The sequence below is a fragment of the Leptonotus elevatus genome, chromosome 12 (genome assembly GCF_054856555.1).
Source record: "Leptonotus elevatus isolate MCC_2025b chromosome 12, RoL_Lele_1.0, whole genome shotgun sequence".
NCBI lineage: Eukaryota > Metazoa > Chordata > Actinopteri > Syngnathiformes > Syngnathidae > Leptonotus > Leptonotus elevatus.
The window spans coordinates 18695217-18719696 of NC_141250.1; the positions used below are offsets into that span (position 1 = coordinate 18695217).

Sequence of the window (24480 nt, forward strand, 5' to 3'; positions counted from 1 at the left end):
CCAGCCAATTGTCTCTTGGTAGCTTTCTGACGGCACGGGATTCCATAGAAAGAGGCGACTGTCTGTGTAGATGTCGGCGATGGTGAACTTAAGAAGAAGGCGCCGCTTTGATAATAATGAGGCCAGAAGACTTGTGAACCACGAGGCTGGAAAGGGCTTATTCACAATACGCATACGCACGCAGAAGCGATATACAAAAAGAGGGGCACAAGTGAACTCGAACACGCCGAGGCTGAGGCTGAATCATTGTTCCAGTGATGGAGAAGCGCAACGCCTCCTCCCGGGACTGCGTGTTCACCTTGGCAGCCTCAACGGTTCAGCGGGCACAAGGATGTGCTTAACAAATGGGGAGGACGGCGGGCCCAACTTCCAGGCGGTCACGGGCTCGGTGCTAAGTGATCTGTATTCCCTGTGAATCGGCTGCGCCTTAACCCTGTGAAATTAAGGACACTTGCCCAAACTCGCCTCTGACCCCCAACATAATGCAAAATTCAAAAAGCGCCATGCATCAGTGTCCGTGTGATATGTAAGGAAGGAAGGAGGGAGGTGGGGCGGGGGGAATAGCCGAGCAAAGCGCTGTTGGAAAATGTCTCTGAATGTTGTTGCAGAATTTGGATTAAGATCTACAGCAATAGGCAGACTCGAACCCAGACGTCTTTCTGTATTAAACCACACCGACTGGAAAGCAATGGTTCTCAAACCGGGGTCCATAGACCCGTGAGCCATAACAAAATAGTTTGTGCAACGATTAATCAACAACGAATCAATTATCCAATTTAATTAATTGATTATTATTTTTGACAATCGATGAAGCATTTAGATATCTTTTTTAATTTCAAATTGTCCAAATGCCGGGAATTTTAGCTCGTCAACAGTAAAGTTTCTCAGATTTTTGTAGTCCCTAATGAAAGTGGAATAATTGTCTTTATTTTGAACCGAAATTAAACAATTGGTATTATATTACAGAGCAAACCAGGAACTTAATAATAATTAGTTTATGTTTGTGCACCGTCGATTTGAAATAATCTCCTGTTTTTGAAAAAAGGGATGGAAATTGTAACTTTTTTTAATGCGACTCAATTATTACCCACTGATTTTCACTATTCGCTCAGTCCCCAACACGAGTGTAATCCAAAAATAAAAAAATAAAGGCGCACAATTCCAGTGGCCAAGTCCTGTGCAATCATGTATTCATTCACACGTCACAACAAAATCTAATTTGCAAAAAAAAGATTTGTGGCAAGTATTTTCCTAGGTATTCTCAATCGTGCTGTCGATTGAAATTTGACGTCAAAGTGCCCTCGGGTTCGCATCGGACAAAATGGCAGCCCCCCCCCCCCCCCCCTTCAGATGGATTAATCTGCTTTAAGGAGCGCCCTCATCTCATGCTCAAATACAAGACGCACACTTGATTGGGAGCGTATATATTTGCATAGTCAAAAGGGATAGTTGTTTAATCTGTAGTTTTGTGTTGCATGTATTATTTACCGTGCATGGTAAATAATTGATGCCACCCACTGTACGACAGTTAAGCGTTTAAAGAAGAACAAGGCTCTGCGGAGACCGGGGGAAGTCAAGATTGGCAGGTGAAAGTGAGGCTTGCAGGCTGACCTGCACACGAGACCTCCTCGCTGGCGACTCATAATCACTACTCTGAGGGAGTCACGTGAGCCGCTAAAAGGATGCCAAAGCCATTATGGGAGTGCTTAAAACTCCACTTAAAGATCACTTTATAGCCTATTACACCTTCACTGTATTTACAGGACACCCACCGGCAGGTTTTTGGGTTTGTGCTGGAGGCACGGCAGGTGTCCATCTGCTCTGGTAAAAGTAGCTCAGGGATAATCGAACGTAGTGGGAAAAAAATGGATGGCGATGCTTTACGGAAATACATTGTATACTATACCGCGGCTTTTCAACAGGTCTCACATAAGAACCACAATTTCCAGGGGTCATTAAATCGCACCATGTGTGAAGTACATTTGAGACGGCGTATTTAGTTATTATGACTAAGCTACGTCTAAAGGCAGTGGTGAGCCTCGCTGAGCCGTCATTTTTCTTCATATTGTAGTGTTTGTCTTTGCCACACTGTTTCCAATATGTGTATTAGGATGGCTTGATTATGGATTATTACGATTGTTTTTGTAATAATTGAAATCACAATTATTCAAACTTTTTCTTTGTACAAAACAAGAAAATGTTTAAACATTTAAAAATATTGAGACAAATCAAATTTTTTGAAACACTATAGTTATGTAAGTTCCTTTTGGACCAAAGAATATTTATTAAATTTGTCATTTTAAAATTTAAAAAAAGTTGCAAATATATCAATTTAAAAACCTTAAAATGAGTATTATTAATCTTTTTTGTTTGTTTATGATTATGCCGATTTTGTAATCGTGGAGTGTAATAATTGAAATTGTGACTGAATTTCGATTCATTGCACAGCCCTAATGTGTATGTTAGATTTTTTTGACTGAAACACTACTGGCCCTTTAATTAATTTCTGTTGTATTTATCTTTTCAGTTCATTATATTTGCATGTAATCTTAGTTTGCTTTCAAACATTTATTTAGGCAAAATTTTTATTTAACTTAATGTGCAATAAATTTAAATCGAATCAATATTTAAGTTCAAGATATTATATAAGATATCTATATTTAAGTTAAGATCAAAAAGTGCGTATTATTTTACAGTGTCTTAGAATATCCCGTGTCTCGATTTGTTATGCAAATTAAGCTTTTTTTTCCTGATCTACTTAAGTAGTCGATGCAAAAAATGACATAATTTTTAAGTAATTAACAAAGTATAAGTCACGCTTTTCAACAAAACTCCCAATGACAACAGCATTTAAAATAAATAAATAAATAAATAAAATTTACCGTTCCAATGTATTACACACAGCAGAGTTTCAAAACATTGTCTAGGTTGTAAGGAACTGGAAATCTTTTCAGATTACCGGATTTACTGAAATCAAACTCAGATTAACAGATCACAATACAACTAGAGTACAATTTTATTGTATTTTTTACATGCTGTTTACACCCCACACAAACCCAGCAGCTCAGAATCACTCTACTATACGGTACTATATGCCGTATCATTATGAATATGGTGCATCAAAGCTTATAATGTCGCGTTCTTAATTTGTGTGGTGGCATTAAAATGCCGTTCATACGTCATACGTATAACATGACCTGGTACCCTGGCAGGGTACGCTTGGATCACTGGAGACAGCCTTCTAGCCCCCGAGGGTCGGCGGCGTCCGTGCGATCGCATCGCCGTGACGTGACGCGGAGCCTGGGCGATGGCGTGTAAATAAAGAGAGAGATTGGCGAATCTTGTCATGGTTGAAACCATCAGAGCAGCTCAAGCAAAGATGGTCGCCCGCAAACCTGACTGAGAGCGAGGTTGCCGCATGCCTGCTCTGAGCGTGGAGGCGCTTGGCCGGATGTTTGAGGAGAGACGACTGTCAACGTGTCCCTTTCGCTGCTTCCGTCAAATGTTTATAAAATAGCTGGCATGGGATTAATGCAGCGGTTCTCAAACTTTTTTACAAGTAGCACGGAAAAAATTTGCCTTTAACCCCAATAGCATGGCTAAGGTCCGTTAGCTAGCATAGTTCCTTAAGTCATTTTCAGAAGACAAATAAGAATTAGGGGTTTCAAAATACGTCTCTCGGCTGGCCTGGGAACGCCTTGGGATCCCGTCATAGGAGCTGGCTGAAGTGGCTGGGGAGAGGGAAGTCTGGGCTTCCCTGCTAAAGCTGCTGCCCCCGCGACCCGACCCCGGATAAGTGGAATTGAAGACGGAAGTGCATTCATTTTGAGTTAATTTAAAGTTCCTTTAACGCCACACATTTTTTAATGCGCGATTAATGACCACCCCTTACTTTCAAAGCGTGTAACTGGGGGAATTCCAGTCGCACAGCAAAATTTAGCAGTAATAGATTTAATAATAATGCATATATTTGTGGAGACAGGGGTCAAGTTGTATTTGACAATTTTAAAAATGTGCAGAATTTCACAGGTGACTTTGTTAAACATTAGATTTGCTCTTAATATGAAAAGAAAAATGCACTGAGCCGTCACCAGCGTCTTACAAATGCACTTATGCCATCTAGTGGTAGAAAAATGACCACAACACAAATCAATATCACGTTTTTTTTTTTTTTACAGTTCAGTACATCTTTTTAATTTTAACTCAATTTTATGTATAATTACAAAATGACTGTATCAGTGACTAAGAGATGCAGCCATATTTCTATTAGTTTTACATTTTGTTCACCTTCATGTTAACAAGAACATGAAATTTTACTTTAAAAAAAATTGTTGTACATATTGTACATTTAGAACAAATTCACCTGAAACGTATTAAAAATCTCATAGCCTTCACCTAAACCGAAGACTTCAGAATCCCGTGAGGTTGTCAGGAGACCCTCTGCCCGTCATTGCTAATTCATCTTTTACCGCATCTTAGATATGATCATGCGGCATACAGTACATGGTGACATCTCACAAGAACATCTTCCATTTGTGAGTTTCAATCCATGTTAAGCGATCGAACCCAATTAAAGATCATTGCCAGTCATTTTCTGACAATTAAGTCTTTCCTGCCCTGTGTGAATCCAGAAATTGTGCAAATGTCTCGCCAACAAAGAATTACAATCAATTAGAAATAGACAAATGCCTTTGCTTTTTACAATGCCCAGCTATTTCCTCTGACATTTTGTACTTATTATAATCCTGAATAACATTTGATGATTTCGGCGGGGGCGGCAATTAAACACTGGACAATGCTTTTTTCTTTTTTTTTTACTCCTTGTTTATCGTGGGGTTGATGGTCCAGATATGAAAATCTGCAAAGCTACAACATAACATTTAAGTTGTTGGTCATATAATTATATCTAATTTAATGCTTTTTGCATAATACCAATGCAAAATATGCATGCGAGGTGCAGGTATTAAGTGAATCATCCCATGATATAAAATTCTATATGTACGATTTAAAAATCTGCGATAAAATGAGGCAGTAAAAAATTAAACCGTGGTATAGCGAGGAACGACTGTATATGTGAAATATGTGAGTGACTTTTACCACAAAATTATTTCAGTGTACTGTAGGTACTTTGCTCCATGCTCCTTGCTACTGAAAACTACTGAAAATGCCCTAGCGGCTGTCATTACAGAACCTTGATCAATTTTTTTTTTTTTTTACATTTTGCTCAAACAGCAATATATCCAAAGTTTGCCTGTAACTAGGGCTTTGTCCGCAATTAGTTATAAAAAAAAATTCTGATTATGGTAATCAGCTATATGCATATTTAAAATGGATATTTTATTTAAAACTAACGAAAAAAACTAAAATTCTAATTCAAAAAGCATTTTTGTTAACATAATAAAATAAAAATAAAAAATGTATTAGAAACATTTTAAGTTTACAAAACTAACTAAAACTATAATTATAGTGAAAATGCTCTTCATTTTAGTCTTTGTTAATTGGTCATTAATTTAATGTATGAGCCTTTGGGGATGATTTTAAATATGATTTTAAGCAGATTTATTTTTACCATTTAGATTTTTAAATATTGCGCACAAGTAATAAAAAATGTTTTTAAACTAAAACTAATACTGAAACTAACTAAATTTAACAACAACTAAGAATTTATTAAATAAACAAAACTAATAAAAACCAAGAAAACCACCCTGAAAACTAAATAATTCTAACTAAATTTAAAACATAATGAATCACAATCACAGTATTGTGGGATCGAAAAAAAATTACAGATTATTTTTTCAAAATTGTTCAGCCTTACTTGTGTGTCAAGGTGCCACTATTCCTGATTTCTGATCTCCATTTAAAAAGGCCAATGAAATCATTGAAGAAGTAACAAGTGTCCTCTCATCATAACAGCTTGTCCTCCAAACGAAGTTACTGACATTGTTGAGGGATGAGAGTGAGCTAAACACGCGTCACACTTGACACTTTTCACATCACTGTAAACAAATTAGTAACGGTACCCCTGACCGAGATGGCTGTATCCGTTTGCACTGTGGGAGCTGAGGTATACACAGGGAGATAGGCATCCTCCATACAAATATGGAAAACGTGTCCCCTTATTGCACAGGTAATCATCGGCCGGCCAACTGTAGTGCGAGATATCGGCTTCGCTGTCCACGCGCTGATAGAGCCGTGAAGCAGCAATAAGAAATCACCCAGAATGTGTCAGGGCTAGATAAGTGAACATGTGTGTCGACAGGAGATATATTTACACTGAACAGGTAGCAGGCAGGCCACAACTAATTGACTCTGCAGCCGCAGTTGCTGGTCTCAACATGGAGTGGATGAGCGGTTTACAGGGCGGCCAGGGGAGAGCAGAAGATTAGTGCTGACGTCTCTGCCACATCAATTAGAACCCGCGGCTCGGGCCGGAGAGGATTCCCCACCACTGTCTCTTCGAGGACGTCCGGCGCAAACTGGCTGTGTCGGAGGTCATGCTCGGGAGGAAGCGCCCAGCCCGGGCCCTCCCGGCGTGCCTCGCTCATGTGGGCTGGTGGTCCAGACTCCCCTGTGGAGGGAGGTGTCGCAGAGAGTTTTCACGGCAAATGGCCGGATCTGTCCGTCACGCCGGCTACGTGGCCCGGCGCGGTAGGGGCGCGCTGGGGTTGTAGCGCCCTGCTGTTGTCTTCTGTTTTCATACTGCTTCATTGAGCTGTGCACGACTGTCGTCTTATTACGTCTCCAGAGTTTCATAAGACAGTTGTTATTAGATCGCCAGGCAGTTTGAAACTTCATTTATCCATGCTGGGTATTGTCAGCATGAACTGAATACAATTGTTACTTGATTGAATTTACTTGCATCATACCAATATTCCCCGTTGAAATTAATTGAAATGCTAATTCGTTCCAGCCCCCGTAAAACCACGAGCATTTTTGGTCACATTATAAAGAAAAATTGGATTGATTTAGGTACACTCCTAATTCTCATCTGTGCCCGCCCCCACTTCAAATGGGGCGGCCATATTGGACAAAACATTAGGTACACCTGAGATTCTTGTCCCCGTGCCCCCGGCAGGGGCGGCCATCTTGGACAAAACATTAGGTACACCCCGGTTCTTGTGTGTATGTGTGCCTTCCTTTCTTCCTTCCTTCCTTCCTCGTTTCCTTGCTTCCTTGTTATTTTTAGGATTCCGCAGAACTACTTCTACAATTCAACGTATTCAAACCATTCTAGCTTCAACATGTTCAGCACATTCCAGGTGATTGTATATCATTCCACAATTTTTCATTCAGCCTCTCAGCCTTCACATGTAATTTCTCCACAAATTGCATTCTCTAGTTGAAATAATCAGGATTAATGAACACAATTGTTCATTAAGCATATATTTAACTAATTCAAACCCAAACACGTATAAATACGTTTAATACTTTGTCCTGCACTCCCAAACACGTATTTAAACAATTATTTACTTATTTATTTTTATTTTGTATTTTTTTTATGGTATAGCATACAGAAGGCTTTGATGGAGCTTCTGACCTGAAGAGGTAGCTTAAAGAAGAGCAGCAGAGTATAAGAGATCAACCAGGGCCATGTTGCAACAAGCTCTTTTTCGCAGTGTTTTCAACAGGTTTGCGAATAATGATGAAACTTGAAGCTATATTCTAATGCTAATTGCTGAATAATGAAAACAGAAACAAATATTATTATTTTTTCCTGATGAAAGAAGAGACTCTAATCTTTCTTTTGGCAGGTTCCATGTTTTTATATCAATAGAACACAGTGTACTTTCTGTGGGCCTTGCAAAATCTGTCCAAATCCAGTAAAACAGCCGGGACCGAAGGGGGTTGCTTCAATGAAAATGGCTGGGAGTGAATCAGTTAAAGGTACTTTATTCAAAACTGACGCTCGACAAAGCCGAGGACAGCAGCCAACCAGGAACGAGCGTGAAACCAGTCCACCAATCAGGAGCGAAGTTCGCACATCTGAATTTGCATATGCAGACAAGACACGTACGCGGAAACATTCCACCAATAAGGAGCGAGGGTTCGCACAGCAAAATTTGCATATTCCACTGATAGTAGGTTGCCTCCGCGGCTTGGCTGGAGGGAAAACGTTGAATCTCCGCCCAGAAACGTCCCAGACAGGCCAAAACAAATGTGTTGGTCTCTACCTTTAACTACCAAAATTCAACTTTAAAACAACAAACAAAACAATTGTGTAAAGTACTGTAGTGTCTCAGTCTGAGCTAACATGAGCACACAAATACGCGTCATGTGGTGTTGGCCAGCGGGCCTGAGCGGCATGAGGCCATCACAGAGAGTTAGTTATCCTCTCTGCCTCCATGTTGCTGCTGAACCGGACAGAAGCCCCCCTCTCCACAATACATCCAGATCTGCATCCTTCCCAGCGAGGGGCCGACATCAGGCATTAAGCGTTGTGGACTCCGATAGCCCCAACACCTCCGCGTTGGTCTTCAACTCCTAACATGATCCCTCATGAGTGCAGAAATGTTCACAGACCGCCAAATTCTATTTTGTGAAACCTTTGCCTAACACAAACCAAAATGTTATGTTTTTGTTTGTTTGTTCCATTTTCAGAAAAACTTCGGTCATTTAGACTGGCACTGTCAACGAACCAGGAGGTAGCCTTCTAATTCAATAGATAAATAATTGACAAACAAATACTGTACATAATTTAGCATCTTTAAAAGATTGACCTTGATTTTCACATTTTAAAAGAGGTAATATCGGCTGTTTCGGGCCCTAGTTGTTACTACTGGATCATAGATGCTGGCTTCATTCATCTGGGCTAGCAGACTTTCATTAGGCAAATGTACGTGCTTTCGTTAACTACACTTTTTTATGTTTAGTTTTAAAATAAACTTAAATTCAAGTAGCAATAAACAGCTTGAAGCTAGCACTTTCCCTTTAAAAAAAAAAATCATTACTGCGGCCAAACACATCTAAAAAAAAAAAAAAACTCATCAGCTGGGTTACTTGTAAGTCAATGTATCAATGCATTGAGAAATATACAATTGTTTATCCCAGAAATTAGTTCTGGGGGCAACAAATAATTACAGTATAAACCAAAAAGAATCAAAAGGGAAGTCAAAGCCCCGAGGTTATCGAATGTCTCGTCTAAAATCTCATGAAATTTCCTTCATGCTCCTCATGCTGTGTGGAGCTGAGTGAGAGCGGCAATAAATTGCAAAGTGACTAAATGAAACGAGGTAGGAGGCCCTGCTTGGCACCAATTACCCCTTTAGATGTAGCCATTCATATGCCTGCGTGTCTGCTTATATCAGGGCTCGTCTGGTCCACAGTGAGTCTGCCACACACACGCACACGCACACGCACACGCACACGCACACGCACAGGGTCCAGGGCAGCGTTTAGAACAACAAAGTGCAGCTTGAATGCCCGGCCAATCACAAGAATGCCACCACTTCCTGCCTTTCATGCGGCACGCCTTTTCCTAATCAATTATTAATCAAAGTCCCGTTTTGAAAGTCCAACTCAAAAGACATGTCTGCCACACGGAAGTGTTTTTTCTTTTTTATTATTTGCTTGGTCGCCTTTTTCACGGTTTCATTTACGATGCTCTTATGTGTTTGTGATGAGGTGCTATTATGTTCATCTTTATGCAGCGGAAGGTGATTGATATGCGATAAAGGACACGCATCATGAGCATGGCTTACTACAGTTTAGGTGGGAGTCAACACAAATGTTGTGTTCTATTGCTATAAAAACATGGAACGTAAAAAAGTATATTTGAATCAGATTCCATTTTTCAGCAATTAGCATGAGAATATAGCTACGTTTCATCATTATTCACAAATTTGTTGAAAACACTGGGGAAAAGAGCTTGTTGCAACATGGCCCTTGTTGATCTCTTATACTCTGCTGCCGCCTGCTGGCCATTTTTTGTAATAACTACCATTGATTTAAGCGACCTCTTCAGGTCAGATGCTGCATCAAAGCCTTCTGTATGCTCTACACTGGAAAAAAAAATCGGGATTTGCGGGCGTCATGTTTGTTGACATCGGCTTGAGTATTTCCGGCGGGTTACACGCCAGAAGCACGGACTTTTTACTTGTATTTACTGTTTGTGTATATAGGCACAAACTGTGGCGTTTTCGCCGTAAAGACAGGACTGACGTGAAAACAGAGCGGAGAAATCAAAGTATTCAAGGGAAGCTCCTTTAGCGTGTAGGACGGAGCTGCCACACAAGTCATGACTACATAGACCAAGATTCCTTGCGAATCAAATAAGCGAAGAAGAAAAGAAGACAAAGAACAAAATAGCGAGCATGCGACCAGCGAAAAAGAATACCCCAATCGATCGAGGTATTCCGAATGCGTTTATATGAGCATATTCCGGTTATTGCGCGTGTTTACATGACCTTTCAAAACCCGAATATTACCAATATTCGGGTTTTAAAAGGGTTATTGCCTGCATGTAAACGTAGTCAACGATGATGATTTGCAGGACAAGTTCCCAGACCCGAAGTTTGAGACTGGGTGGCTAAATCATCATTGAACCACTACTATGATAAGAAATCTACCTCACATTCTCTTTTTTTTTTTTTATATATAGATAAAATACAATGAATAGCTATGACTGCAGTTACACCTCAATTCACCCGTTCGATAAAAAAATGCTTCCATTGTTTGGGGCCAAACTCCAACACCTGCACGCACCTTTTATTGGGAGACAAATTGAAGCTTGGGCTGAGAGCGGTGCGGGTAGCCAACACGGGGAATCTATTTAGCCATCCCATTCCGGGCCGGAGCGGCCAGCGGATCCCTTCAAAGACGGCGGCAACAATGTGAGTGACATGGGGTCAGGGTGCCTCCTCACAGCCACCTGGCTGATAGAATTGTTCTGTGGGGAGATAGAAGGTACGTGTGAAGCTCTGCTTTTTGTCACGGCCATATCTGATGATTGATGGCTCGGCGGCCAGTGTGAATCTGCCCTTTTTAAATAATTTATGTTTCCCATCGCTATGGACAAGTACTTTATAACGGGGTTGTTATTTTTCCATTGACTGCAGAGATCAATACTTTAAAGACATGACATAGACCACTAATGAAGTACTTAAATGGCTCTCTGGAGTGCAAACCATTGCGGTGTTTACTCCAAGCAAAGAGTGAAAACAGGTTTATTGCTCCTCTTTGTAAAGTTATACTTTATTGGACACATAAAAATAAGCTGCGGGACATGGATGGAGTCATTTCCCTTTCAATATGGCATTTAGAGTGTGAGCAGATTCCGAAAACAGCAGAAATAATCAAATAAATAACTTCAATTTAAAATGTAAATGTCAAATTTATGTCTGAGCATAAAAAAATATGCAAAATATGCTGTTTTACATATTTCTGGATGACTTTTAATAACATGTAATATAAAATGTGCTTGAATAACAAATTGAGGTTCTACTTTTCAAAACGGACTATCCTAAACATACTTGCAATGACTGTCAAATTTGAATTAAAAAAACAAACATTTTAGTATGCAAGTAATAACAGAATATTTTCTTATCTGTTTGAGATGTTTTTTTTTTTTTATAAAGACCATGAGATAAACTACTGTAAAATTTGCAGCGCCATGTGTTTATTCCTCCGCTTACAAAGTGACAAATTAGCTCGACAATGGTGTTTGAAATTCTTATTAAAGTTGATTAATTCTCATCATTAGTTGATCACACAACAGCTCATAAAATACACTAAATTGATTTCTTTACTGTGATTAATATGTGAAACACTTGAATTAACATCAATAAATCAATTTGTGAATCAATTACATGATCGTGTTTAAATACAGAGCTAATAGTGTACATTAAGTAGTGTTGTGCCAGTGATCATATATCATTTGCTGGGCCCAGGACGAGGAGGATCATCTTAAATGACCAGAGACACACAACTGTAATAGATTACAATTGTATTTATCATAATGTTATTTATACCTTATGGAAGCCACCGATTTTTTTTTTAATGATTTCGGCTGTCATAAATATAATAAAATACTGCACCACAAAATCCAAAAAGAGGCAAAGCTTTAGCCAGATGAAGAATTTTTAAGCAAGGTTTTAAAAATAAAAGTAATAAAAGTCACATCAGCATCAGAAAATTGTTACATTATTATTATGATAAAGTTACACTTTTGAGAAAGAATGGACAGGTGGCGGCAAAAACAGTCAAAGCCACACAGATGAAAAACATACCTTCCTTGCTAGATGTGACAATTGAAAATACTAACTAGACTACGGAGGCTGTATAAGTTAAAACACTCAAAACTCAAGATGTTTTATCCAATTTAGCACTGGGAGAAGACCTTGTATAAGTGCTTGCTCCAGTACGAACAAGACTGTTATGAAAATGCAGTCAAGGTTGGCTCTTGCTTTTACAAGGCTGCGGCACTGCTATCCTCAACTTGCTATTGTGCAGATCAGTCAACACAGTTAACATGACAATCTTCATGAGGAATTACACCTCTGCCATTGTGAGCTTTTGCTCTGTTCGCTCTGGTTAATAGATCTCAAACTTGTAATGGCTGTCTGATGAGGCAGACCGCAGACGTACGACCTGCATGATCAGGTTGGGGGTGGAGTTGTCATGCATCATGATAGGGACTCCGCTTCCACCTTTGTTTTAAGGTGTGTTGCACCTTTTTTTCCATGGAAAAACAATTAAAAAGATACAATAGACAAATGTTTCTCCACTGCAATTAATACATTCTGAGAGCTGAATTGTTCAACTCAATTTTGCAAGAACTGTTAATAACCGTGACCCTGGATTTAAGCCCCACCCTCCTTTGAAACCCAAAGTCACACATTCTGACAGCTGAATTCTTCCACTCGATTTCATGACAACTGTAAAAAAATAACAAAATAAAAAAACGATGATCGGAAGACAAACCCTCTTTGTAACCTTACATCGAAACCCTGACTTCTTTAAAAAATTAATTTTGTCAACAACTGTTAAAAAATATTGACGCTGCATGGAAGCCAAACCCTCCTTTGAACTCTTACTTTAAAAGCCTGACTCCTTTAAAACCTAAAGTCACACATTCTGACTTTTGTAACAGGTGTCAAAAATTGCGACACTGCACGGAAGCCAAACCCTCTTTTGAAAACACTGACTCCTTTAAAACCTAGTCACACATTATGACAGCTGAAATTTTCCACTCAATTTCATTACAACAGTAAAAAAAAAAAAAAAAAAAAACATGACAGTGCATTGAAACGCTGAATCATTTAAAACCTAAATTCAAACATTCTATCAGCTAAATTCTTCCACTCAATTTCATGACAACTGTAAAAAAGCCAAACCTCCTTTGAAACCCTGACTTCTAAGGAATAGGAGGTGTCTGCATGGATGAGTGGGTACATTTAATTACATTTTGTAACAACTGTTAAAAAATATTAACGCTACATGGAAGCCAAACCCTCCTTTGAACTCTTACTTCAAAACCCTGACTCCTTTAAAACCTAGTCACACATTCTGACAGCTGAATTTTTCAGCTCAATTTTGTAACAAGTGTCAAAAATCGCGACACTGCATGGAAGCCAAACCCTCTTTTGAAAACTTACTTTGAAACCCCAACTCCTTTAAAACCCAAAATCACACATTCTGACAGCTGAATTCTTCAATTCGATTTTGTAACAACCGTAAAAAAAAATTGTGGCAGTGCATGAAAGCCAAACCCTCATTTGAAGCCCTGATCGTTGCTACTGTGTTCCTAAACAGAACATGGCGTATAGATTAATTTGTCAGATTAGCCATAAAATGTATTTGAACAGTTTAGATATATTAACATGTACGTTTTTCCTTCAGCTAACCCAGATAACAACTGTTAATTCTCCAAGAGTAAATAAAATGCTAAATTAGCGAGGGGCATTAATTATCGCTCTTATCCGCTCGCTGTTTCCAAACTGGGCTTTAATGAAATGCGCTGTAATGGAGATTGCTCTCGGGGAGAGAGAGACGTTTATGAGTGGCTCGGAGTACGGCAGCTGCCTTTCCCCCTGAGAGATAGAAATTTATGCCGTATACCCCGCTGATTGTTGAGAAGGTAAAGAACCAATAGCGGCATGTTGGGAGGTTTAATTTAAAGTGTGTTTTTCACTAGGCTGCTCACAACACTTAATTAAACTCTGCTGTTTTGGCAATGACAAATGCTGCCGCGCTGGCGGAAGCTGGGCTGCAGTGACTGAGAGGCTTTTGTAATTTCTCTCATGTGCAGCGATGGCCACATCCAGGTCACAAACTGTAGAATTAAAGAACTAAACAAGATTTAGACATGGGGGGGGGGGGGGGGGGGTGGAGGCTGGAAGAAAAGGGTGGGTGGGTGTATGGAGTCATTTCTTTGTCTGCAATCAGTCTACATTTTCATCCTTCTCATTTTTTTTTCTTTTTGCAAGGTTTTGCCGTAAATTTATGAGCGTCCGTGCCTATGGTTTTCTACCCTCATTGCCTTTCCACACTGACTTTTCCTAAGGCACTTGTCCGCTTGATGGAGGCTTCAACATTTTACTGAAGAAATCATGAATAAAATGAATAGCGGGCACCTGTACTGAATATTACGACTGCATAACAGAAGTGTTCTTTGCATGACTATTGAGTTGTTTCCAGCTAAGAGGGCAGTGAGTGCATGTGCAAAATATGGGGGGAAACTTACTGTAAGTGCAGCACAGAAAAACACGAAGCTCAGTGCAGGCAACAAAGTGACAGGCAATGACTAATAGCTTTGTTTCAGGGGGAGAAATCCAATTCATGCCAAACATGCCTTATTTTGTTTCTGTAATGGTATGGCTACTGCGCATTTCATGAGATCCACTTAAAAGTCGAGCCAGGGTCGCTCACGTCCACCACCGAGCCCTACCTGATGCTGTTATGAAGGCGCACAACTCTGTTATACTACCAGGAAATAACCGCACAATATGCCTGCGAGGCATAAACAGGAGCTGGAGCATTGCATTCAATAATGTAGTCCACTCGTTTTTTGTTTTTTTTGTAAGATCTCAATTCTTATGTCCCTTTTTTATTACCTGAGTGAAATGTATTATGTCTTTTTTTACCTTACATGTCAATCTGTCTGTGCTGTTTTATCACAGCGGGGGGCTGCTATTAAAAATATATATATATATATAATTATGTCTAGATACATTCACGTGCTTAAGAAGTGCAGTCCACAATAATAATCAAGTCAAGGCAGAATTTTTTTTACAACCATCATTTTATTTCATTACTAAAAAGAATGATCTCTTAAGTAAAACAAACCATAAAAAAAATTCACATTTGTCGTGTTTTTTGTTTTTTTTAAAGGGGCTGCAAACAGTTCACAATAATTCATGGTTCATTTGACCAAACATTTAATGTATAATCAATCTGATATTGTTTATTGTGATAAAGATTAATTAATTGTTTAAAAAAAAAAAAAAAAATGTTTTTTTATTTATTGTTCATTTATTTATTTATTTTATTGCTTGGATGAGAACCTTGAAAAAAGAATTGCATATAAAATCACAATCGTAATCAGGTCAAGGCAGAATTCTTTTTACAACCATCATTTTACTCCATTACTAAAAAGGATTATCTGTTAAGTAAAACATCCCCTGAAAAATGTCACATTTGTCGTGTTTTTTAAAGGGGCTGCAAAAAGGCTCCTATGTATTTTGTTGTGTAAATGCCAGAGACACACGGCAGCATCCGTTGGAGTTAACAGTGCAGCACTTTTGTATTCACTAGCACAAATCATTAATCATGAGGCCGGCCATATTCTTGTAGTGCCTGTGCTTTCATTACTGAGCCTAATTAAACAGTTCTGTGAACTGGAATCTCAGATTCCTCTGTTACAGATTATCATTAATTACGCTGAAAGTGCTCAGAGATGTTGGACTCAATTATATTGTGCTCAACCCTGGCAGTGGCGTGATTCATTGTTGGGAGCGCTCCACAGCCGTACTGTCTCCGGTTATCACCCACCTCCACTTTTGTAAATTGGGCTCTGCCAGCCAACAAACTAAGAATTATGTGCTGCTTTTTTTTCATCACAAACATGTTGGAGGGGCCCAGACCAATTAAGGCTGGGATATTTGGTGTGGAGTGATGAGGCAGGCGCTGGTGCATGGAGATGGGAGGGGGGGGGGGGGGGTCGGAGGAGAGCGACTGTGGCAATGAGCTCACCATGCACAAGTCGTGGCTTTATTACCATGCCCGGCGCATCCCTCCACATAAGGCTCTGACTGATTATGCGGCGTATTCATCCTCAATATCCCAAAGTTCTCATTATTGTAACGGTAAAATTGGAATTTGGACTTAATATTGTGTCGGTGGGAAACACTGGACGTACAGTACACGGATTCCATTGGCTTGGAGTTGAAATTGAGATTTCCATTAGAGCGCATATTGCTTGGAGGAAAAGTGTCAACTTTTCATAATGTTTGTGTATGACAAGTAGGTTTGGAAGCTGCTAAACAATGTCAATATTACTTCTATAGCCTGATGTGGGATGTGTGGGGGTGGAGAGTGGTGTCTTCCAATGAAACAGTGCGTGAGATGAGATTATTGGCCGTCTTTTTCCGAGGGTCAGACAACCGGGACGATATTTCAAATCAAGTGAAGAAGTTGCGACGTAAGCTCAAGCCTTAGCCTTTTTGCACAATTTCGTATCACACACTTTTAATATATATGAAAATCAGCTTTGTGCATGTGTCTTTAATATCGCCTGTAGGGTTGGTTTTTTTACTGCTTCACAAAGATTTCAGTATTGTCAAGACTGAATATCTTTTGCTCAACAACAAACTCAAGATTGTTTCTGTATGTTTTTTGCTCAGTTCCTAAAACTGCAGTCAGCCTAGGAATCCCTTTTGCAAAAGAAAACAAAATAGATGGAGTTCTGGAGACAGAATCCTTTTGGTGACACAGCGGCAGCTCATTGAAAATGTAATACGCTACTTCCAAGTCACAGGTCACCTGGCAATCTGAATTTTAAAAGGGTTGTGAATAATATTCTGTTTTATTTTGAAAATGAACTATGTGGCCTCCATCACAAATCCAATATATGTCTTAATCTTCTGTGCTCTTGAAGTCCACGACTCCGGAACAAGGCCTTTGACTTCTCAACTTAATAAGGAAATCACTTGTTTTCTCATCCGTCCTCCCTGGAACAAAGCGGTAAAGCTTCTTTTTTGTTTTTCAAAGTAATTGATGAAGCATACAATTTGTGCTGTAGGGTACCTGCTTTGCCCTCAAATCAAGTGGAAGCTTAACAGATTCTCAAAATAATTTAATAGGAAATTGTGCAAAAATAAATAAAGAAATCAGGCGTATAAAAGCAAGTTTGACAACAACAGGGTAGACAATACTAGACATGCTGCAAGAAAAATGCTCTATTCACACCAAAGCAATACATTTTGTCACAATTTCAGTGCAGTTTGGAGAATATTATTATGAATGAATAGGAGGAAAACAGATCCATTTTAAGGAGCTCAAAAATAGCAGCTTATTAACAAATCGTTTTTTTTTTTCACCCCCAATTGAGTATTATTTGTCTTGGAGAGGGTGTTTATCAACATTTACTTAATAGCTTAATCTATTGGGGGGGGGGGTATTCTTTGTGTTCTTCAACAAACAAACAAAGTTCAAGATGTGGATGGAATGTGTTGTATATGAAATCCTACACCCTTCAGTGAAATAAATTACTTTTACTTTTTAGCCTGTTTTACTGCCGCTTCACTTCAGAATGTATTCTGTATATTTTCACAGCATGAATTAAATTTGTCTAATATAAAATGAGCAAATCATAACAAAGTACAAAATAGTAAACTAGCACTTTTTGCATGAAATCATACTAATTGTTTGGTGGAAAAAAAAATGAGACTTAAATAGCGAAACGAGTTTTCTGTTTTGTTGTTTTTCAGATGTTTTAAGTATTGAAATGGGTTTCCGGGTGTTGCTGTGAACTAAACATGGTTGACAGCAGCAGGGAATTTAAGCGTTAATTACGCACTAACCTTTTCAGAACAGATATTTGGACATGTTGTATCCAACTACTGTGAAAATGAAAAAAATCCAATGACCAATCAGTATCCACTCACATTAGCATAGTATTATAAGGCCCAGCGCCCCAAAACATGTCATGGCGATCCTCCCCTATTTATCCTAAAATAGCCGCTTAACTTTGAGTGACACTAATTCTTGCTACATGAAGCTGTAGAACGCCTTCACTTCCCCCTTCTGTCTCTGTCAGAAAATTACAACCGACAGAGTTTGTGATGTCCCCAGTGTGCAAATTCCTTTATTCTGTCAGATTAGGGCATTTGATATGACGTCGCCCGGCATTCCGGCCTCCCGTGCCTGCCAAAAAAGAAGGGACCTGTCAGGCGAGGGGGGGGAGCAGTGCGGATCATCACTCGGACTGATCCGCACGCCCTGCGCACTGTCATCTCCTCCGACTGTACAAGTCAACACAAATAAAAGTGAGGAGGCAAAAGCCGTAATGGCTGGGAGAGAGCCCGGGCTCATCGTGGCCATTACTTTTATTCAAACCTCACAGATGACATGATGTGAAAAATGAGCCTGTGTCTTGTCGGGTGCCCATTAGTGAGATAGCACATTATCTCCCCTTTTTCACATTGAATCTCCTCCCCGCACGCGGCGGCAGATGCTGCCGACGACTCGCTCACTTTTATGGGCTCTTGACTGCCATAGTCTTTTAAATACAGGGGGTGGGGGTGCCGCACCAGGCAGGGATGACGTATCGCTGTCAGTGCTCTTTACCTCCCTGACAGCTGCTTTCACTGGATCACTCTTTAAGGCTTCTCTCGGGAACGAACAGTCTTTCCTCTCAGAGGGATGAGTGACTATTGCAGCAAAGGTGGCGAGTGTGTGGCCGCGCAATTACAGTGCAATTTATAAAGAAATAGTCCAATTGCTGGAAATATACTTTTTCAAGCGCATAAGATTTCTTTGTGTCTAATATAAATGAGGCAATAAATGTTTGCAGTAAATGTTCTAAGGAGTACCTGTATTTCTATTTGAGAGACATCATAACGCTGCCTTTAAGTTTGCTAGCTTAATGCTAACACATAATGGAAAACGCCCTAGAAAGGTGAAGAAAAAAACACCAGTGTTGCAATGTTATAACCCTTTAAGCACAAGTATACTGATATAACAATATTCACATGGCGTGTTCTTTATCCTCTGCGAAGAAGGACTAGTATTACTGCTGCTTCCTGAGGAGCTGAGGCTGTCTCCATGTACTGTATATGCACAGTATTTTTCTGGCGGTTTTTAATGATTTTTTTTCAGTGTATATCTCATTAGATGTCCTTTTAAAAATAAATGTTAATACAATGATTGCTAACATCTATAGGACATTACAGAAATTGCAGTTATTTTCACTTTTAAAAAAAAATTGTCAAATAAAGAAATTATGGTAAAATTACAAATTTTTACTGTTAATTTCTCAGTAAATATATTTTTTAGGGTTTTAAAGTAGAATTTGAGATTTTATTACATTAAATAACAGACAAATATTTGTAAAATTATGATACATTTGTGAACGTATTTTAACAATCAATAGTTTTTTGTAAAATAACATAAATATTGTGTTTTTACAATTGCAGTGAATTCATGTTATTTTATATTTGACATGTAAAATCGGAGTTTATTTTTGTAAATTCAATGATAAAAAAAAGAAAGCAAAATAAAAAGTAACATTCTGTTATATTACTTTTTTTGTTTTTTTACAGTGTGGGATGCCTGTCTCATTGTTGATTCTTTTGTGGTAAACCACAGCACACCGCATAATCAATTACATCATCCTGACATTCCCCAAATGAAATCACTGTTTGCTGCTAGGCAGAAAGTTAGTTTTCAGTGAAACCATGAAACCTTGCCATTGATATACTCTGATTTGGTTGATTTGATCACATTTGGATATGATAAAAATAAATGTGTACTACTGCTTACCATTTCTCAAATAGTTTTGGAATTTGCCCGTGCCTCAACAGTTTTCTTGAGCTTCTGGTCAAACGACTCTGCTTCAAAAAATTTTTTTGAAAAAAATCAGCTTCAAAAAGACTAATTCAGTTCATCATCTATACATTCAAATGATATCTAGACGTACTGTATCATTGCTAATCAAAGTAAAATACTCAGTAGCCTACATGCCACCTGCAAAGGCCCTGGAGTGAGCTTGAGACTTTAAGTGAGTCTACAAAGAGAAATAGATGTCGAGAGAGCCCGACAGAGCAATGTTCAGGGGTTGTGCTCAGTGGCAGGGAGTCTTGGCTTTTTTCAGGCATGAGTGTGAACCACAGCCGCCTGGTTCAATCTAATCTCTGACAAGAAACAACAAGCCTTAGGGATGTCCCCGCGGGCCCCCTCAACGCTGCACAACATCATAAGGAGCTCCACTCAGAAGGGGCTTAGATCTACCGTATAGATGTCAGGACTGTGTTTCCATTTTACAACTTCACTGGAGGAGAGGTCCTCAGTTTCCCTCAGCATTGCTCGCCCGTTTTGGATCTTTCTTCCCGCTCTTCTGCGCCTGTCATTTTTCCCTTAGTCCACGCACGCTAAACACAGTCCCTGGTGGCTGTGTCCTATTGCTGTCCTGAGACGGGGTGAACAACAGAGCTGCAAGCACCGGGCATATACCACAATCAGGAGAGGAAAGCAGACGGGACGGGAGAGTTGAGGTGCAATTACATGTCACAGTGAACAGGAAGTAAACGTTGCTGCTAAGACGCTGGAAATAAATGACTCGCCATGGGAATTTGGTGCTTTGAGGTCTTCATGAAAAGGGAACTGCTAATCCAAGGCAATGATTTGCACAATGTTGGAATAGCAGCAAAAAGAGTTAACAACATAATTAGCCTATGAAAGAATTAGCTGACAGTTAAGAGTGTCACTTTGTGGACCCAAAGCAAGCAGGAAACAGAAACCCACCATCGAATTTTCTTAGAATTAAGACCAATTATTCCATCAATGCTACAACTCAGTTAGATGTGCATTTGAGGCACGATTAGGAAGGGGTACCTTTCACATCTGTTCCAATACTCGGTACCTGGGAATCAATACCGGTGCTCAACAGTACCAATTTTCAGTACTTTTTTGTACTCTCTCTCTCTTTTTTATTGAATGTTTTTTCTTTTTTTCTTTGGGTGGTAATAAATGTTGTGTATGTATAAAACTTGACAAATAACAAACATTTAAAACAAATGAGCCACAGAGAAATAATAAAAATGAAGGTATATAATTTTACAATTATTGAAGTATAATTAATACGGATAAATTAATATTACAAAAAACTAAGAGTGAAGCAAAGTTCTGTGCAATGAACAACACAAGGAACGAAGTTAAACACTAACAGTAAATATATCAATTAATAATTGATGTTATCTTCATTTATTGTGCAGTTGTTGTTTTTTAAAAACATAAAGCCTCATGAGTTCGAAGTTTGAACCCACGTTGGACTCAAATATAGCCACAAAAAAAAAAAAATGTTGGAAGAGGACATGATGTGAAAGAGAATAATTGGGTTCAAATTATTAATTTGAATGTACCCGACGTGCTCTGTACTGCTCGCTAAATGTTGGCCACTAACTTTATTGTTCCAAATTACAATGTATATTTACCGTAAAGGTAAAGCTGTGTACCTTCTAGCATGATTCGATTCGGTGAGGGAAGACGGACCTCTCGGTTCCGGCGACTGTGTACTGCACCTAAAAGGCAGGTGACGAGTGAGGACGTCGCCGGCACCTCCCTCGAGCCGTGCACTTGTTGCAGAGAACCGGGGACATTGCCATCCTCCACCCGGCGCGGAGACTGTCGTACTTCATAAAACTGTATTTTGTTTGGCTTGGCGCCGTAAAAATCTTCAGTTCGCTAGAGTACGAGCAATGTTGCGTTCAGGTGTGCCATGGAAAATCGTCAGCTCCTCTACCTCCTTACAGTCACAACTTGTACGAGTTGTGGCCGTCGGCAGATTATAAATGTGATTTTTACGTCTGTTTATTACGTTTGTTCAATACAGGGAGTCCTCGAGTTACGTTCCTACGCTGGCGCTGTAACCCGAATTTCGACTTAAGTCTGATTTCACAGTTAAAGTCGATATTTACATCAAAATACTTTGTACAGTCATTTTTAATAACATATTTGCGCGACCCAGAAGAGCCGGAACCAATATTTCGTGTTTCCGCACGGACATTCATTGCTGACGGACGGCAGAGCGGCGATAATTCAAACTTAAACGCGGAAATGTGACGCGCCTGATGTCGCAACAACGTAGGTCACGTACGACGTAACTCAAGGACTCCCTGTAAAGTGATTGAAAGTGCAGGCTGCAATGTTTATGCTGAAGTAAGGCTACGTTCAAATCTTGCTAGCAGCTTGAAAACCGCATAGTCCACTTTTTAGTAAGAATCTGAATTCACTTTAATAGTGTACAGTACAACTATACAAACGAGGTTACAGTAATTCCATACGAATCTGAGGCGTGATGGTGCTAATTAATCACCAGACACACCTGATTTTCCCAAATATTTTTCTCCACTCCCAATGAGCCAATGTGGCAACGTGGCAACAGCTTGCAATCTGTTTGTTTAGAGTCGTCGCGATGGAAGCTAAGGCATGTAGCAACACGGAATGAATGCTACTGCAAGATGTCACCAGCTGCACATGATATGATGAATTACAATCATATGTTAATCAGCCAGAGAAGTGTCTTGTTTACACTGCGTACACGGCTTGGACTATTTTCTCATATCCAGCTACGGATTCTTGCACACACACACACACAGGGGATAGAGCACCGTTTGCAACGCTAATTAACTTTTTTTTTTCAAATTGTATTTTCAGTAGGATGTTTGATGAACAAAAACACATTTCCGATAAAACAGTCTGTCTTTAAAGAGACATTAGTAAAGTTTGTTCATGCATTGCTAATGACTTTATTTCAATCTGTTACCCTGCCTTTTCTGCTGGAAAAAAAAAAACACACACACACACACACACACACACACAACGTATGCGTGCGTGTGTGTGTGCGTGTGCAGAGAACAAACAGCTACAAGAGCAGTAACAAGGTCAATACTAATGTAAGTACCTTTTTATTTCCCCAGCCACTCAGTGTTGGATGTGCAAAATATGTTTGTCCTGCAAACCTACTAATGACCATAAAATCCTTATATTGCTTTTGTATTGATTTACTCATCCACAGGTGGATGGTGGATCTATAGCCGGTACTTATGGTATTAATTGTCACTTACTGTGTACTGCAATATTTTATGGTATGGAGCTTTTTATCTCAATAAAAGGTGGATTTGAGTGTAATTTTTGGAGTTTTATGGTCGACAATGTCACAAGTTATCATTCAGCATGTCATATAAATACATACGCAAATAATGAAATATAGTAGAAAAGATTTGCATGCAAAAGATAAATCAATTTGACAAGGAAAAGCATCATCTAAAACAAGGTTAAATTTAAAAAAAAAAATGCTACAAGAATACGGGCGAGCAATATTATGAGAATAAAGTTGTACTGCTACAACAACAAAAACATGTTTAGCAAACATTATGGGTGACTTTTAAAACGATTTACAATGGATATAAAAAGTCTACACAGCCCTGCTATACAAAGTGCCTAAATAGGGGGAGGGGGGGGGGGGGCTATTAAAACATGTACGTATAATTTGTTTTGGGGTTAATCTGAAGCACATTTTAAATAATGGAACTAAGGTCTGTGATTCCCATTTAACATGAGTTTGAATGTGACTGGTTAATTCTGAGCATTAACGTTGGATTAACCACATTCCCATTTTGACATTTGACATTATTTCTGTATATTTTTACTTCCCTTCTCAAAATGTGTTGTATAAGGTATAGGTCACATTACTGTTGCTTCCATTATTTATCTTGGTCACTATATATTTATATATTCACGTATAAAAAAAATGGCGTTTGAACAGAGGTGTTTTTATATCCACTGAATTTATTTCTCAGAACATTACAACTTGTAATTGTTACACTCTTCTCACAACAGAATGATATAATTTTTTCTTTTCAAATTATAATATGGTTCAGAAAGCATCATTGTCTTATTTACACATCCAATCAAAAAGTGAGAACAAAAGCCGAAAAACTGCAGTTTTCAAGTTTTGATGCTTTGATACTGATCATGAAACCGGCACAGTTTCATTGTGGTGTGTCAAATAAGTGAAGATGCATCCATTTGGATGAGAAAAGCAATATAAGAACAGGAATATATGAAATAGGAGAAATGAGAATCGAGAGTAAACAGAAATAGGACAAGTAGCGAAAAACTACGCTATGACTAAATTGCTTCGACACCGCAGATGCGCTTTTGGCAAGTAGCAATATTCCTCTGATATGCTGTTTAGTTTTAATAGGAACCCTCAGCTCAAATATGAGCCGACAAACACGGCAAGACAAACACGGTCTCTCTGCG

The 24480-nt window shown here is 39.1% G+C and overlaps 1 long non-coding RNA gene across 1 annotated transcript in view; it reads right to left on the reverse strand.

Annotated features, from left to right (window-relative positions):
* Nucleotides 1-24480, reverse strand: part of LOC147164881 (uncharacterized) — an 83880-nt gene that overhangs the window by 42316 nt on the left and 17084 nt on the right. Inside the window, exon 4 of the long non-coding RNA XR_015096728.1 lies at nucleotides 10702-10885. This is a non-coding gene — a long non-coding RNA (uncharacterized LOC147164881). The remainder of the gene's footprint in view (nucleotides 1-10701; nucleotides 10886-24480) is intronic.